Raw genomic sequence first — 18035 nt, 5'->3', positions numbered from 1 at the left:
AGATTATAGCAAGATTTCAGGAAGTAAGATCAATATGCAAGTTAATGCCTTTTTACACACCAGCACTTGAAAAAAAAAAAAAAATACAATTTACATCAGCACCCCAAAAAATTAAATACTTAGGCACAAATATAAAAAGGAGAACATTGGTATGAGAAAACCCACAAAACTGATGAAAAAAATCAAAGAGCTAAATAAATGGGGAAATATTCCATGTTCTCAGAAAGTCATTGCTATCAAGATATCAGTTCTTCCCTAATTGATCTCCAGATCCATTCAATCCTAATCAAAAGCCTAGAAAGCTGTTTTGTGAATATTGACAAACTAATTCTAAAGTTTGTATAGAAGAGTGTTTTAGTCAGCTATTTTGTTGCTGTGACTAAATGATCTGACCAGAATAATTTATACTTATTTTTTGTTGTCAATTGGACTTTTATTTAATTTATGTATTTTTTTTATTCATTGTATACAAATGGGGGGTACAACTATTATTTCTTTTTTTTAATTTATTTTTATTGTAAACAAATGGGATACATGTTGTTTCTGTTTGTACATGGAGAAACAGCATACCATTTGCATATTCATACATTTACATAGAGTAATGATGTTTGATTCATTCCGTTATTTTTTCCTTCCCCCCACCCCTCCCACCTCTCTTTTCCCTCTATACAGTCCCTCCTTCCTCCATTCTTGCCCCCCTCACACCCCCCGTTACAAGTCATCATCCGCTTATCAGTGCGATCATTCGTCTTTTGGATTTTTGAGATTGGCTTATCTCACTTAACATGATATTCTCCAATTTCATCCATTTGCCTGCAAATGCCATAATTTTATTATTCTTTATAGCTCAGTAATATTCCATTGTATCTATATACCACAGTTTCTTTATCCATTCATCAATTGAAGGGCATCTAGGTTGGTTCCATAATCTGGCTATTGTGAATTGAGCAGCTAAGAACATTGATGTGGCTGTATCTCTGTAGTATGATGATTTTAAGTCCTTTGGGTATAGGCCGAGGAGTGAGATAGCTGGGTCAAATGGTAGGTCCATTCCAAGTTTTCTGAGGAATCTCCACACTGTTTTCCAGAGTGGCTGCACTAATTTGCAGTCCCACCAGCAATGTATGAGTGTACCTTTTTCCCCACATCCTCAGCAACACCTATTGTTGCTTGTATTCTTGATAATCGCCACTCTAATTGGGGTGAGATGGAATCCTAGGGTAGTTTTGATTTGCATTTCTCTTATTACTAGAGATGTTGAACATTTTTTCATATATTTGTTGATTGCTTGTAGATCTTCTTCTGTGAAGTGTCTTCATTTCTTTAGCCCATTTGATGATCAGGTTATTTGTATTCTTCATGTAGAGTTTTTTGAGTTTTTATATGTTCTGGAAATTAGTGCTCTATCTGAAGTATGAGTGGCAAAGATATTCTCCCACTCTGTAGGCTCTTTCTTCACATTGCTGATAGTTTCCTTTGCTGAGAGAAAGCTATTTAGTTTGAATCTATCCCAGTTGTTGATTCTTGCTTTTATTTCTTGTGCTATGGGAGTCTTGTTAAGGAAGTCTGATCCTAAACCAACAAGGTGAAGATTTGGACCTACTTTTTCTTCTATAAGATGCAGGGTCTCTGGTCTGATTTCAAGGTCCTTGATCTATTGTGAGTTGAGTTTTGTGCAGGCTGAGAGATAGGGGTTTAGTTTCATTCTCTTGCATATGGATTTCCAGTTTTCCCAGCACCATTTGTTGAAGAGGCTATCTTTTCTCCATTGCATATTTTTGGCCCCTTTGTCTAGTATGAGAAAATTGTATTTATTTGGGCTTGTGTCTGTATCCTCTATTCTGTACCATTGATCTATCTGTCCATTTTGGTGCCAATACCATGCTGTTTTTGTTACTATTGCTTTGTAGTATAGTTGAAGTTCTGGTATTGCGATACCCCGTTTGATTCTTCCTGCTAAGGATTGCTTTAGCTATTCTGGGTTTCTTATTCTTCCAGATGAATTTCATTATTGCTTGCTCTATTTCTGTAAGGTACGTCATTGGGATTTTAATTGGAATTGCACTGAATCTGTATAGCACTTTTGGTAGTATGGCCATTTTGACAATATTAGTTCTGCCTATCCAAGAACATGGGAGATCTTTCCATCTTCTAATAATTTATGTATTTATATGTGGTGCTGGGAATCAAACCTAGTGTCTCATACATGCTCTACCACTAAGCTACCATCCCAGCCCCAGAACAGTTTTAAAGGAGGAAAAGTTTATTTAGGGCTCACAGTTTCAGAGGTCTTAGTCCTTAGAAGGCAGGCTCCATTACACAGGAATCAAGGTGAAGCTGAACATCATGGACGAAGAGTGTGGCAGAGGGAAGCAGTTTACAAGAGATCAAGAAGCACAGAGTCTCCACTCTCCAGATACAAAATATATACCCCAAAGCCACACCCCAATTCCAGTCTCCTCTAGCCACATCCTACCTCTTCAGTTACCACTCAGTTAATCCCTATCAGGGGATTAAATCATTAATTGGGTGGAGACTCTTACAACCCAATCATTTCTCCTCTGAACCTTCTTGTATTGTCTCACTCCTGAGCTTTTGGGGGACAACATATATCCAAACCCTAACGATAAACAAAAGACTGAGAATAGTTTACACAATATTGAAGGAGAATAAAATAATTGGAGGTCTGATTTACTCACCATCAAGACCTACAAAACTTAAAGCAACAGCAATAAAGACAGTGTGGTATTGGCAGAAGAAAAAACAAATAACTAAATGGAAAAGAATTGAGAGCCCAGGAATAGACCCTCAAAAATATTTAATCTTTGACAAAGGAGGAAAGACAATACATAGACCTACATGTGAAGCCAGAATTGGGGACAGGCAGTTAGTAGAAATAGGGGATCAGTCAGATGGAGGAAATGGGGGCCATGAAAGCCATCTGCCTCTGGAAGTTGGAGACTGCCCTGGGAGAATGGAATGTCAAGGACCTGCAGAGTCCATTGATAACCAAATTTACCTGCCCTTGTCAGGGACTACAGGCAAAGAGATGCTAATTGATGCCCCCAGGGCCCTTACCTACCTGAATCACCTTGGCCCTCCCCCTGCCCAAGCTTCTCACTTTATGCAAAACTGGGCCTAATCACATAGGCAGGAAGGAAAGAGATAAGGGAGAAAGAACAGGAGAATAAAACCTTTAAAAAGGACAAGATTTGCTCAATCCCATAGATTCCACCTTTGGGTCCCCTTCTTCCACCCAGGAGAAGTCTTGCTTTTACTTTTCTTTAATAAAGTTTCTTACTTTCTACTCTACACTTTGCCTCAGTGTGCTTCTCTGGCGTTATACTTCAACACCTGAGGAAGCAGGACTCACCGGTAAACGGCGGTATCATATGCACATTACAAAATTATAAGTGTTAGAAGATAACACATAAGAAAATCTATATGACCTTCAGTATGATGATGACTTTTCCAGTATAGCATTAAAGGCACAATCCATGAAATAAAGAACTTGTAAGGAATCCCACGAAAACCACGCTGGACATGGGAAATCACATAAGGGAGTTTATTAAGCAGAGTAGGGTAAGATAGAAAATGAGAGGAAAAGAAAGGGAAAGAAAAAAAAAAAAAAAAGAAAGGGAAAGAGAAAGGGCACACGCTAGAGAGAGTGGAAAACAAGGAGGAGAAAGAAAGTGAGTCAGGGGGAGAGAAAAGCATGAGAAAAGATGATGGTGAAGCTATCTTTAAGAATCCCGCTGGGCCAACAAGAGACCAATAACGGAGAAGGATACTTGCAAGCTGACTGATGAACCAATAGCTAGCTAGGATGTTCACAGACTGACAGTAGTTGGGAGGCGGGGAAATGGCTGCATCAGAAAGGGTGGGGAGAGCAGCTTTGTACATTACAGAACTGATAAACTGAACTTCGTTAGAATTAAAAATTCTGCTCTATGAAAGACAATGACAAAAGAATAAAAAGACAAGCCACAGACTGCAAGAAAATATTTGCAAAACGTGCATCTGATAAAGAACTGTTGTCTAAAATATACATAGAACTCTTTTCTTTATTTTTTTTTTATTGGTTAATTGTAATCATACACAAAAGTGGAATTTGTTGTTAAATATTTGCATGTGCACAAAACTATTTATAAAGACTCTTAAAACTCACCAACAAGAAAACAAACAACCTAATTTTAAAATGGGCCAAACTAGCATCAAATAAATCAGACAAGCTAAAACAAAATCTCTTCGAGGGTAGGGAACAAGGTACTTTCAGTACTCTTACATAGTACTGAAAATTTTAGCCAGAGCAACTATGAAAACGAAAGAAATGGCATTCAAAAAAGATAGGAGGAAGTCAAATTTTCCCTACTTTCAGAGGGTATTATTTTACAAATAAAAAAGCTTAAAGACTCCACACAAAAATAAGTAAATAAATAAACAAACTATTAAGAACTCTTAAATTCAGGCAAGTTAACAAGATACCAACTAACATGGTTCCCAGATTGCAAAGCCCCTGCAGAGAAGTGGTGGCCCCAGGGGGTTAGAGTGCAGGCAAGCAGGGCCCTAGGCCATATGGCATGGTGGGCCTGAGGCACAGCAAGCCAGGGTAGAGGTAAGCCCAAGTTGAGCCAGTGCTGGTGAGTTAGCTGCCCCTCCCCAACCCCACCAAGGTGAGCCAGCCCCAGAGGTGAGTCAGACTCTGCCCCGCCCCCTCCTGTCAAATAGTCCCCAGGTAAGCCAGGCCCTGAAATGAGCCAGTTCCAAAAGGAGCCAAGGCATGCTGACCTGCCATCCTTCCAGGGCATGGGGGCAGGGGAGGGGGGCCCAGACCTAGGCAAGGTACTGATGCCTGCTGCAGAAGCCGGCTCCACAGTGTTAGGTATAAAGCCACCTTTCTCTCCCGTTAGAGGAACCCAGCCTCCCAAACCACCTATCAATCTGCCGTTATGCCCGCCTCTCCCATTACAGGAATTTCCAGCTTACATTGCCGTAACCTTCCTGCCTCCCACATTACGTTCTAATATGTCATTGGTCCATCAGTCAGTCTGTAATAATTCTCCTCCGCGATTGGTTCCTCCCAGCCCACGAAATTCCAATATCTGAGAAGAAACCCTGCGCCATCTTTCTTCTTTCCCTTTTCCCTTTCCCCTTTCCCCCCGAGCAGGCACAATTTGTTCACATAAAATAAAAAGTTCCTCGTGTGGGACCTGTATTTGCAGAGCGTTTTTTCTGGGAGTTATCGACGAACCAAAACTGCCCCTAACATCTGGCCTAACACACAGTGCTACTGCCCCATTCAATGACCTCAACCTTCCACCTGCGGACCTGTAGAGGAAATGGAAGTGGGGCAGACCAAAATGGAAGACTGGACTCAAGAGTTGACCAATAGCGTTAGTACATTTCCTAACCCTAATTAGCATGAGTTTGAACCAATAGCATTGGTACTTCTTCCAAATCCTAACTGGCACAAGTTTGGACCAATCACAGTTACCCAAGTGCTACCTACATAAAACCCTAGCCTACAACACTCAGAGGGAGAAAACCTATTGTTGGGTTCCCTCTTGCACTGCAAGAGTTCTCTTCCTGTTTCTGTTCTTCAATAAATCCTACTCTGACTGTTCACTCATTCTGGTCTGCAGATTTAATTCTTCGAATTTACTAGTTAAGAATCCAGAAAGAAGAAATTGACAGGGAGCTGTTGGGGTCTGCTGCAACACTGGAGGGCTTGGCCCACCATTAAGAGCCGAGACATTTCTGGGCTGCAGAGACCTGCAAATTTGTGCAGACCCCACTCACCCTCAGAAGCAGAAAATCCAGTTTCGTCTCAAAACTCCTGTTTTAGTACCAAATCAACATACAAAAAAAAGTAACATTTTTATACACTACTAATGAACTTTCTTAAAAAGAAAATCAAGAAGTCAAATTCATAATAGCTACAAATATAAGAATAACTGTAATCAAGGATATAAATAATCTCTACAAAGAAAATTACAAAACACTAATGAAGGAAATTGAAGAGAATGCAAAAAATATGGAAAGACATTCCATGCTCATGGATGGTAAGAATACTATTAAAATAGTCATACCGTACAACTTGACATACAAATTCAATGAAATACTCATTTGGATACCAATAACATTCTTCACAGAAATAGAAAGTAAAAATCCTAAAGACCCCAAATAGCCAAAGCAATCTTGAACAAAAAAGAACAAAGTTTCATGCCAGGCATGAGGCTGAGATAGAAGGATTGCTAACCTCAGCAATTTAGAGAGATTCTGTCTCAAAACAAAAGATTAGATTAAATTAAATTAAACAGAGCTGAGGATGTATGTAGCTCAATGGTAGAGCACTCATGGGTTCAATCCCCATAACTGCAAAACGAGAACAACCAAAAAAAAAAAAAAAAAAAAAAAAATTTTTAAAATGAAGAAAAAACAAAGCTGGAGATATCACAGTACCTGAAAAAAAAAAAAAAAAAATACTACAAAGTTCTAGTAACCCAAAGCGCCTGGCACTAGCATAAAAGTTACATATAGACCAAGGGAACAGAATAAAAAACCCAGAAATAAATCTACACATCTACAGTTAACTGATATTCTACAAAGATGCCAAAAACATACATTAAAGACAAGTGTCTTCTATAAATGGTGCTGAGAAAAATAGTTATCCATATGCAGAAGAATAAAACTAGACTTCTCTTACCATATGCAAAAACTCAACTAAAATTGGACCAAAGTTCTAAATATAAGATTTATAGAAACTGCTAAAAGAGAACATAGGGGAAATATTTCAAGACTGCAGTATGGCAAAGATTTTTTTGACCAAGACCCCAAATGCACAGGTAACAAAAGCAAAAAATAGGTAGATTTCTACCCAACTACAAGTCTTCTGCATAGCAAAGGAAACAATTACCAGATTGAAGAGATAACCAGTAGAATGGGAGAAAATATTTGCAAACTATTAATCTGATAAGGGATTAATATCCAGAATATACAAGAAATTCAAAAGCTCAACAGAAAATACCATCTGGTTATCCTACTACTGGGTATAAATTCAAAGGAAAGCAAATCACTCCTATGTTACTGCATCCATCAATTGATGCATGGATAAAGAAAATGTAATAAACAGAATGAAATATTCAGTTATAAAAAATAATGAAATCCTGTCATTTGCAACTAGATAGTATTATGCCAAGTGAAATAAGCAAGGCACAGAAAGGACTATATTTCACATCCTCACTCATATGTGGAAGCTAAAAAGGTCAGTGTCATAGAAATAGAAAGTAGAATGATGGTTACAATTGGCTAGGAAGGGAAAGCAGAGGGGGACCCGAGAGGTTTGGCAATGGGTCCCAAAATACAGTCAGATGGCAGGAATAAGTTCCAGTTTTCTCCATTGCAATAGGAGGGGAAATACTTGTAGCAACTTATTATATATATCTGGTAAAGAACTGGAAGAGAGAAATTCAAAGTTTCTCAACATAAAGAAATGACAAATGTTTAAGGAGAGAGAAATGCTAATTACTCTGATTTGATTACCTATGTCAAATTACATTTGTTACATTGTACCTCATAAATATGTACAACTATGTCTCAATTAAAGATTCCTTTAAATAGAATTTAACACCTCACCGAAGATGTACAAATGGAAAATCTGCATATGAAGAGATGTTCCACATAATATCAGGGAAATAAATGAAAACAATTATGAGATATTACCACATTAATTATTCCAATGTCCACACTCCAGAACACTGACACCAAATGCTAATAATGATGCAAATTGACAAGAACTCTCATCCATTGCTGGCAGGAATGAAAAGTGATACAGCCACTTTGGGGAGATAGTTTGGTAGTTTTTAACAAAACTAAACATACTCTTAACATACAACCCAGAAACCATGCCCCTTGGTATTTATCCCAAAGAATTGAAAAAAAAAAAAAATGTGATCACACAAAAATATAAAGAACAGATATTTATAGCAGCTCCTCATAATTACCAGAACCTGAAGTAGCCGAGATGTCCTTCAGTGGGTAAATGGATAAATAAGCTGTGGTACATCCACACAATGAAATATCATTCAGTGCTAAAAGAAATGAGCTACCAAGTCATGAAAAGACTTGGAAGGCTGGGCGCAGTGGCCCATACCTATAATCCCAGTGGCTTACGAAGCTGAGACAAGAGGATGACAAGTTCAAGGCCAGTCTCAGCAATTTAGTGAGACCCTAAGCAACTTAGAAACATCATCTCAAAATAAAAAATCACAAGTGCTGGTGATGTAGCTCAGTGGTAAAGCACCCCTGGGTTAAATCCCCAGTACTAAAAAAAAAAGATATGAACAAAGTTTAAATAAATATTAAGTGAAAGAATCCAATCTGAAAAGTCTATGTTATATAATATAAAGTGTATAACTAACAGGAATAGGGAAAACTCTTTAAAAAAAAGTAGTTGTCAGGAACTACTAAAAGGGAGGGAGAGATGAACAGTAGAAGCACAGAAAATTTTTAGAAATTTCAGGTACTTTACATGATACCACAATGGTGAATACCTGTCATTATATATTTGTCCGAATCCATAGGAAGCACATGAAGAATTAACCTTGTGTAAACTATGAGATGAGTTTGGGGTGACAGTGATGTGTCAATGCATTTCATCAATTGTAACAAATGTACCACTCTATTGAGGGATGTTAGTGAAGAAAATTATTTATGTCTGGCGGCAGGATATATATGAAAAATCTTGCTCGTTCCTCTCAATTTTGCTGTGAACCTAAAACTACTCTAAAATAATAGTCTTTTAAAAATAAATGAATGAATCAATCAATAAAAAGAAGTCAGTATATCTGGCTTTTAAAGAGCAAGAATTGCTTACTACTAACTATAACATTTTCTTGGTATTCAAATATTCCACATAAAAGAAGAAAATAGGCCATCAGAATCTAAAAAAAAAAACCAAATTCAAGTTCATTAATTACATGAACTTACAATTATAATTGAAATGGCACATAGAAATATCAGTTCTTGCAAAAGCCATAATTAATCAAAAACATATTGTTTTCTTCTTTGCTGAAGAATGAATTAATGGGTGTGCTCATACATAGACACACACACATGGATATTCTAATTAGCCAAAAAGCATCACTGTTTCCTAAGTTAACAGAGTCTTAAAGAAATTCAAGACTTTTCCTCATTTTTTTCCATTATTGTCCCCCTAAAATGCAAATGTATGCTGGTCAGAGTTAAAAAACACTGAGAAAACAATCCTGACTATAGAATTCGAGAGATTAAGTCTGTGTTATTGCTTAGGTTTCCAGTTAAAAAAAATTCAAATTCTTGCTATAATTTATTTATCTAGGCTTTTATTATTGTTTCTCCTGCTGTAGGCATCAATATCAGTTGGATCTTCTTCCGTGTGTGTTTTTTTATACAGATGGCTTTAGTTCCAAAAACTTTCATTCTTCCAGAGCAAATACAGTTTCTATATGCTGTGTAATCTTATAATACGGAAGGTTGGTCAGCTCTGATGCAGGTAAAAGAGTACTACAAAGGAAAAAAAGAAAAAGAAATGTGGTGATAGAGAATTGTCCTGTCTCATTACCTGGAAACATTAGATATTGTGGTTCTAGGGATCATGCTCAGAAACATCCAATCTGAAAATTCCTTCTACCAATGGAATATTAGTAGATAGAGAAACCTCAGGATTCACTTGTCACAGTAGCATCTTTTAACTCCTCTATTGCTGAGAGTTGGGGAAATAATATATAAATATATATGGATACATGAATCTGAGCACCATCACGTTCAATTACATGTTTAACAGTGTGTGCTTAGTTTCTGCATGCAACAAATAAAAAGGAGGTGACTAATTCTTGTTAAAATGGTTCACATAACTAATCTCCACCCATATAAATATAGCCCTCCAGATGGAGGTCTGAAGCACATTAGGACCTTCTTCTCATCCAGAGCTAAGTTTATGGTTTCCTGATCGAATGCATCTTCAAGCATCTTTAGCTACTCAGCAAATATTTCTAGGGTCAAGACATCTCTACTCATGGTGTTCTCTACCCCTAGTCTAGTTTTCCTGTTCCCTTCTCATTCCCTCCTACCTCGATTCACCATATGAAAAGAGGACCTGGTCAGTTACTGCCTGGCATGGATTTCACTCCTGCCTCTTGGACCATGAACCTTGTCTTCAGAAATCACTGTTGCCACACCAAACCTCACTCCAACCCCCAACCCTTGTCTTCTGCAGAATTTCTATATTTCTTTGGTGACATTTCAGGGGACGAGGAGATGGAAGCCGTCTGTGTCATGATCTAAATACCATTGATGTGATGATAATGGAAAGTGGAGGGAGATGCTTAGTACGTGACCTTCCACTCTAAAACCATGTAGTTTCAGAAATGTGAACATGCCATGTAACTCAGTAGTAACTTACACTCAACCACTGCGTTGGTACCTTAACAGAAAGTGCTTAAAAAGTAACCTTTCTAGTTAAACTTTGACAAATTTATTTGAAGACATGAATAAAGCTAATGACTTCAGATAACAAGTAATAACATAGGACATAGAATGAAGAGACCAGTGGCCTGCTTCTAATCCAGCTTTAGTCATATACTACCTCTATGATTCTGTGAAATGTTTCCATGTTTCATTTTTTTCATCTGAAAAAAACCACAAATTATATTTGTATCTGCCTCATAGTGACAGCATCAATATTAAAATATTGAATACTTATGGATTGCAACAAATAATTCCTAGCATATAGAAAGTGTTCAGTAATCTGAGTTATAATTAATGTTTTCATTATAGAGTTGAATTAGGTGTTGAAAGTTGGGAAGATACTGGGTTCAAGTTAAAAAAAATAAAGCTATAAAATATTGCACATTACTATCTTTTTCAGATATCAAAATACCCTTCTAGTTTGATTTTATTGGAAACAAATGTTTACGTGCAAATGTACTGGATGAACTATAGCATAGCATATATATGTGTACACGCACACACATGCATACTTCCAAAAGCTGTAAAATTCAGCATTACATCCTTTCAAAAAGTCAAGAGAGACTTTGATGAATTTATTTTTATGTTTTAGTTGTTTGTTTCAGTGTAGAAAGCCTGAATTTCTCCAAAGAATTTCTTGCCCAAGTAAATATGCCTCGTGACATATGAATGATAAATGCATTTCATACTGTGGAAGATTTTCTTTCCAAAAACAAGTTATCAACTGCTTCAATAAATTCCCACAGGGAAGAAGAAACACCACGCACGTGGTCAAGTTCAGCGATTCTCACTTCCACCATTTAATGGCTCTGTTCTTGTATCTGGCCTTACCACAGGAAAGTCTGATGCATGGAATTTGCTTCAAAGCTGAGAATAGTGGATTTTCTTTTAGACTCTTTCTATACTACATAATTTCCTGGGGGGAAAATTATGTGCAAAAGTGCTTTGTGGCAACATGTATGGAATAGGGGAAATGGGAAAAAGAAAACATTTTCGAAAAGAAACAAGTGGCTGGGGTGAAACCCTCTGATAAATTTAACTTAATTTGAAACCCACATCTTGCCTATTTCTTTTATCATTTTTCAGGGTCTAAAAGTGAGTGAAGAAACAAAAAGCAAATTAACTGAGAAGAAATATTTTAAATTCACATATTCACGCCAAAAATTTCTTGTGTTAATGAGAAAACTGACTCCTTCCACACCCCACCCTCCCCCAAACACAGGCTGCCTGTCACACAGATTTTAGACCAATTTTGTGTTTTTCTCCTATACTCCCTTAGGAATACTTGTTTTAAACTACAGATACAGAAAAACAAAATTCCTTTAATCTTAAAACAAAAATATAACTAGAAAGAGGAGCTTATTTCTCAGTCCCCAAGAATTAATATAAAATCTTGATTGCTGTTTATGTAAATCTACTCTAAGAGTCTCTACTCTGCCAAAATTTCTCCCTGGTTTTCTAAATATCTCACTCTTCCTCAAAGCTAAAGGTCAATTGGACACCTTCCAAGGGCAACTCAAGTATCTTGAGGAAACTGGTCCAAGAAAGGTAGACTGTGGAGGAAGGGAATTTCGCCATAAAAGACTGAGGAAGTGCTGAATAGGATTGGGTTTGACAAGACATTGGAACAATTTAGCCATAAACTCTACTGCCTGTGTCAGGAACTGGTTTAGTGTGGAGGTCAGAGATGGAGTGGAAGTGCTCACAAAAACCCACCAGTCTATCACGCTGAAGAGAAAGCTCTGGAATTCCTACCAGAAGAAGATCTCCATGTTCAGTCAGTGCAAGCCAAAGGAGAAAGAGCCCCAGTTGAACAAAAGGTGCTATCCCTTTTGCTCTAATAGTCTTTTGTTTTCCTAAACCCTGGACAAATGAGAAGATCAGTTGGAGGAAGAGAAGGTACATGAAGAAACCAGTACTGCTAGAGTTGGGAATGTGTGCAGAGAAGGAGAATCTGAATTAGGTATTAAGATGAAACCTTCAATGTGGTCTTGACTGGATTTCTAGAATGTTACTGAAGAACAAAATTCTTAGAGCTAAAAATCACTAAAAGCTTAAGGAATCTTACTGAGCTGTCATCCAAAGGCAGAGAAGGGAGAAGTGGTAGAATGTTTTGGAAGTTAGCTGTGGGTGGCGGTATGAGGAATTCATTTCCAGTTTGTACACCATTGAGTGCAGACCATTCAATAAAAAGGTTGTGCTTAGAATAAGCATTCAGTGATGTACGCTGTTTCTCAGATCTCTAGAACCTAAAAACACCTAAACAAAAGAGCTTTGATACTTTCATTTAGCCCCTCTATTGTATAGATAATTTCTTAAATAGGGAGGAAACATCTTGTTATAACTTTCTCTTCTCTGCCTTAAAAGAAATTAGACTCTAAACTAAAGCACCAAAAGATTATCTGTTGCCCTTTACATAAGCTATTTTTGGAAGTTGTTCATGCAAATGAAATTCCAAACTATGTTTTTAAAATGACAGAAAACAATAATATTTAAACTAGAGGTGTTCTCCTTAGAGTTCATGCATTCCACATATAAAAATTTATTGAGGATAGTCTTTATAATATTTTCTGTAAATATTCAATTCACAGTAAACGTTTTTGTATTCACTATTATTCAGAAAGTAATGCAACCTGAACAAAAAATGTTTTCGATAATGAAATTCAAGTATAAGATTTCATATATTGTTGATAACCTTTGAGATTTTAGTTTATGTCTCCCACAGTCAAAAGAAAAAAATGTTTCCTGCTTCATTATTAGACTGTCTCACCATGTATTGTCAAGGGATTGAAATCTACAGTCTATATACTCAGACAGTCAGAAATATGATTTTCTGTGTTTTAAATTACTTACCTCATCTTGGCTCTCAAGTTTGCCAACTAAATGTATCCTGGTGGCTTTATTTGGAAATAGTCTATTTAGAGTAATTACTCATTTCCAGATATTTGCTTTCCCTTCAACTTCTCCTGAGTACAAGATAAACCTAAATGTCCTATTGGAAAAGGGCAAGAAGTATCTGGTCTTTATAATTTCCTCTGTGGCAATTAATTCCATTTGGTTAAAGCATTGATTTCTGTTTTAGTCAGCTTTTTCACTCCTGTGACCAAAAGACCTGACAAGAACAATTTAGAGGAGGGAAAGTTTATTTGGCACTCAGGGTTTTAAAGGTCTGTCCATAGATGGCCAACTCCATTCCTCTGGGCTTGAGATGAGTCAGAACATGGCAGCAGAGTGTGGAGGAGGATAGTACCTCTGGACATGGCAATCATGAAGCAGAGAGAGAGCCCTGCTTACCAGGGACAAAATATGTACCCCCAGAGAACACCCCCAGGGACCTACTTCCTCCAGCCACATCTTACCTGCCTACAGTTACCACCTGGTTAATCCACATCAGTGAAGTAACACACTGATTAGATTAAGGCTCTCATATCTCATAATCCAATCATTGCATCTCCAGACTTTTTTGCACTATCTCACATATGAGTTTTCAGGGAACACCTCATATCTAAACTATAACAACCTCTTTTCTCATTATATCTGCTAAGATACACCCAGACCTACCGGGTCACCCCATATCCTGAAATAATATCTTCAGAGGGGATTGCACCTAATTGGTCTGTTTGGGTTAGGCTCAGATATGGAACTTCACTTTGCCTCCAGTCCTGAAATGTCTGCTCACATCGGGGCCTCTTTATCCCAACTTCTTATGAAACAATGATTCTCTCAACTTTTTGCCCATCCTCAACTTCCACCATGGTAGTCCAGTTTCTTTGTTATAAGCAACAGAAGCTGACTCTGCCTGAATATAGTGGTGCTGAGAGTTGTAAAAAGGTTTTGTGTGTGGCTTCAAAAATACTGAGAAGGCTATAGAACCAGACCTGTGTCTTAGCCTCCAGGAACACAATGTATAACTATGCCATAGGACTTCTGCTTCCTAGTGAAATGTGGTAGGTAGCTGCAGGCCAGTGCTCCCACTATAGCTGTTAGGGAAAGGAAGGGGTAGATAATAATTCTTAAGCATGTTTGAATGTTTTTAAAGGAAAGTGAATTAGGAAGATTAAAATCCTAATTTTGCTTAGGTGAGCAGATGATCTTCAGACGTTTGTGTCCCTGGGGAAATTTGCTGATTAAAAATGAGTGGACTGATAATTCATCTTAGATTACATAGAAAGGATATCGCCTTTGAAGTTTGCATGGACAGGACTATGAATCTGGAGTAACCCTGAACTCTTTTCCTTCAAGAATATTTTTGAGTTCTAGAGTAGCCCAAGAGCCCGGTGTTCTAGACTGGAGGTAAAACCTCCCATCATCTCCTGGTACATAGAAAACACTTGACACAGGGGACCTGCTTCAAATACTCCATCTGTCTCCACCTCAAGACCTTTGCCTGATGTTAAAATTTCTTGAGATAGGAAACCAATGAATTACTCTCAAAAATTGTGAAAGCTACAATTCACAGGCTTTTAGGGATGAAAAGATAGAACATGCCAGGCTTTCAATCACAACCCCAATTATGGCACGGTGCAAGGATTAAGGTCAAATCACAAGATGACTGAGTCTTCCTAAATTGCAACCCGAAAGCACTTCAGGTGAATTCTAGATTAAGATGATTCATTCCTCTTATTAACCACCTAGTAAAAAAGTACCATTCCTGGCTAACATATGACCAAATGACTCTGAAAAGCAAAATATCTGAAATTTTGAACAAAAGGTTCTTAGCAGCAAAATAGACCATGGAAAAACACATATTTACTGAATTCAAAGACAGATCAATGTAAAATATGCAACCTGAAGCATAGAGAAAAGAACAGACAGAGCATAAGAGACCATCAAAAGTTAAGCTACCCTATAAACTGAAGCAAAGGAGAGAGAGAGAGAAATTGAGGCAGAAACTACATGTAAGAGACAACAGCCAGGATTTTTCCAAAACCAATAAAAGACAGCAATACACAAATTTGGGAAGCTCAGCAAGCTTTTGGCAAGGCAAACACAAGGAAAAAAAAAAAAAAAAACACATCAAAGCTCATGATAGTTAAATTGCTGAAAACCTAAGGCAAATCAACATCTTTATTAAAACAATCAGAGGCAGTCAACCCATAACTGTCGCTCCAGCCACTCAGGAAGCTGACACAGCTGGATCACAAGTTCAAAGCCAGTCTCAGCAATGTAGCAATTTAGCGAGGCCCTAAGCAACTTAGAGAGACCCTTTCTCAAAAAAAAAAAAAAAAAAAAAGACCCTTTCTCAAAGAAATGAAAAGAGCAGCTGGCTGGGGATGCGACTTAGTGATTAAGCAGCTCTGGTTTCAAACCCTGGTACCAGAAACAGAAAAAAATAATCAAAGGCGCACACACATACATACACACACACTCACACCTCCAGGGGAGCAACAGTAAGACTAACAGCTAACTTTTCAAAATGAAGAAAATGGAGGAATAGTATGTTCAGAAAGCTGAAAGAAAAATACTAAGCTAGAATTTGTTATTTAACAGAAGTATTCTCAAAAAATAAAACCAAGGGAATTTAACACTAAGAGACCCACATTAAACATAAAATACTTTTAAGGAGAATTTCAAAACAATTTTTATTCAATACAGGAGTTTTCCAAGAAATCATTCCATTTTTGTAATGTATGTTTTAAAAAGCAGGATGCCTTATTTAGTTTGCCCCTATTTGGTCCATAGGTTCTTTAGAGGAAGAGAAAAACATTAAGCAGACAAGCCAATTTCCCACTTTAAATCACAAGCAAGGGTTTCCATACATAAAAATGTCAAGTAATGTCTACTTCTTAAATTTTGAAATAATAACAGCAACAAATGTACTTTGTACATTAAATATCTCTTGGGTCTTAGTCTAGAGACATTAAAAGTCTGAAATTAAAGAAAATGCTTTTTAAAAATTAAAGAGCATTTTAGACTTTAACAAAAAATACACAGATGCTATTTACTACTTACAAATTTTGAAATAAATTATTAATAGTATTCAAGTTTTATATTTAAGAACATTGAGTCTCCAATGAGTTAGGCAAGATATTGAGATAAGAAATATATCTTTCTGCAAGTGAGGTTAGAGAAAAGCTTGGGAAGAATAAACACAGCTCAAAGAGATTAAATGCCTATAATTAAACTCAAATTTCTTTACAAAATTATCAGTTCTGTTTACTACCAAAAATAAGCCAACAACAGAAACAACAAACACATATGTGTACATATATCATAAGTATGTCACCTCTGTAGGTTTCTTGTATCTATATTTGAAATTATTATGTATTTAACAAATCCGATCTTTTGAGGATAAAATAATGGTAAACATAAACACCATCAGAATGAGTTCTTAACTACTTAATAATAGAAAGTCTTTAGAATATTATTGATAATGAATTTAACATCATTGCTTCATTTTAGCTAAAGTACCTAAAGCGGTTTTTTCTTTATTTTCTAATTTTGAGGTATTTTAAACATGAAAAGTACCATAACAAACATTTGTGTACCCACAACCAAGTTTAAACAGATATTAACATTTGTCTCTTTTCTTGTTTCTCCTATTTTAATATTTAACAAATAAATATTCTTCCTATGATTCTCCTCTTTTCCTCCCCAAAAGATCCACTATTCTGAAATCAGTATATTTTTATACTTTAACAATATATAAATGTATTCAGAAACAATTTATATAATTGTGTAGGTTTTCTTAAAACTCTATATAAGGTACTATACCAAACATTTTGCAGTATACTGAAAATAATAAGTTTGAGTATTTATGCACTTTGAGTAAGTGACGACTTAAGTTCATTTCATAGCTTGCATAGTGTTCCACCATAATGATAAACCAGTTTGTTGGTTCATTGACTAATGGATAAATTGTTTTCCATTTTTGCTATTCAAAAAGCTCCTACAAACTTTCTTGGAGTTTATGTTTCCTTCTGCAAAACCTGAGTGCTATCTTGGAAAGAAACACTGAATGAATGTAGGAAGTATACATTTTCTGCTTTTTTGGGGTGTTTATTAATGACTCTCCAATTTTGTTATACCAATTTGTATTTTTAATATTAATGTTTAAAACAGAAACTGCTTCCCACAATATTATTACCAATTCTTCAAGGTACCTGACATTACATAATATTTGTTAATATAGAGGATATGAAAAATGGTCTTATTATTGTTATAAGTTTAATAGGTTTATTTGTTATTTGGGTTTCCCTTTCTATAAATCACATGCATATATTCATCACTTATTTTTCTGTTGAGTCATTGATGTTTTTCTTCTTAATATGTAGCAACTCTTCATGAAGTCCCCAAAGCAACTGTTTTTTATTTGTATGACAAATATCTTTGCACAATCAAAACAAATGAATTATGCCACAGGCCTGGACTGACAAGGAAGTCTTTACCTCACCTGACCTTTACAATTTTTAGCGCTGCAACTTTCCTGTGGGGAGTACAACTTTATCACCGTTGCTCATGCCACCAGGCTTGATGCTCATTCTATGTCAGAAATATGACATTGCCACACAACTGCTTTCACCATCACT

This window comes from Sciurus carolinensis, chromosome 5 (genome assembly GCF_902686445.1).
Source record: "Sciurus carolinensis chromosome 5, mSciCar1.2, whole genome shotgun sequence".
Classification (NCBI taxonomy): domain Eukaryota; kingdom Metazoa; phylum Chordata; class Mammalia; order Rodentia; family Sciuridae; genus Sciurus; species Sciurus carolinensis.
Note: the sequence above shows the minus strand (reverse complement) of the source record.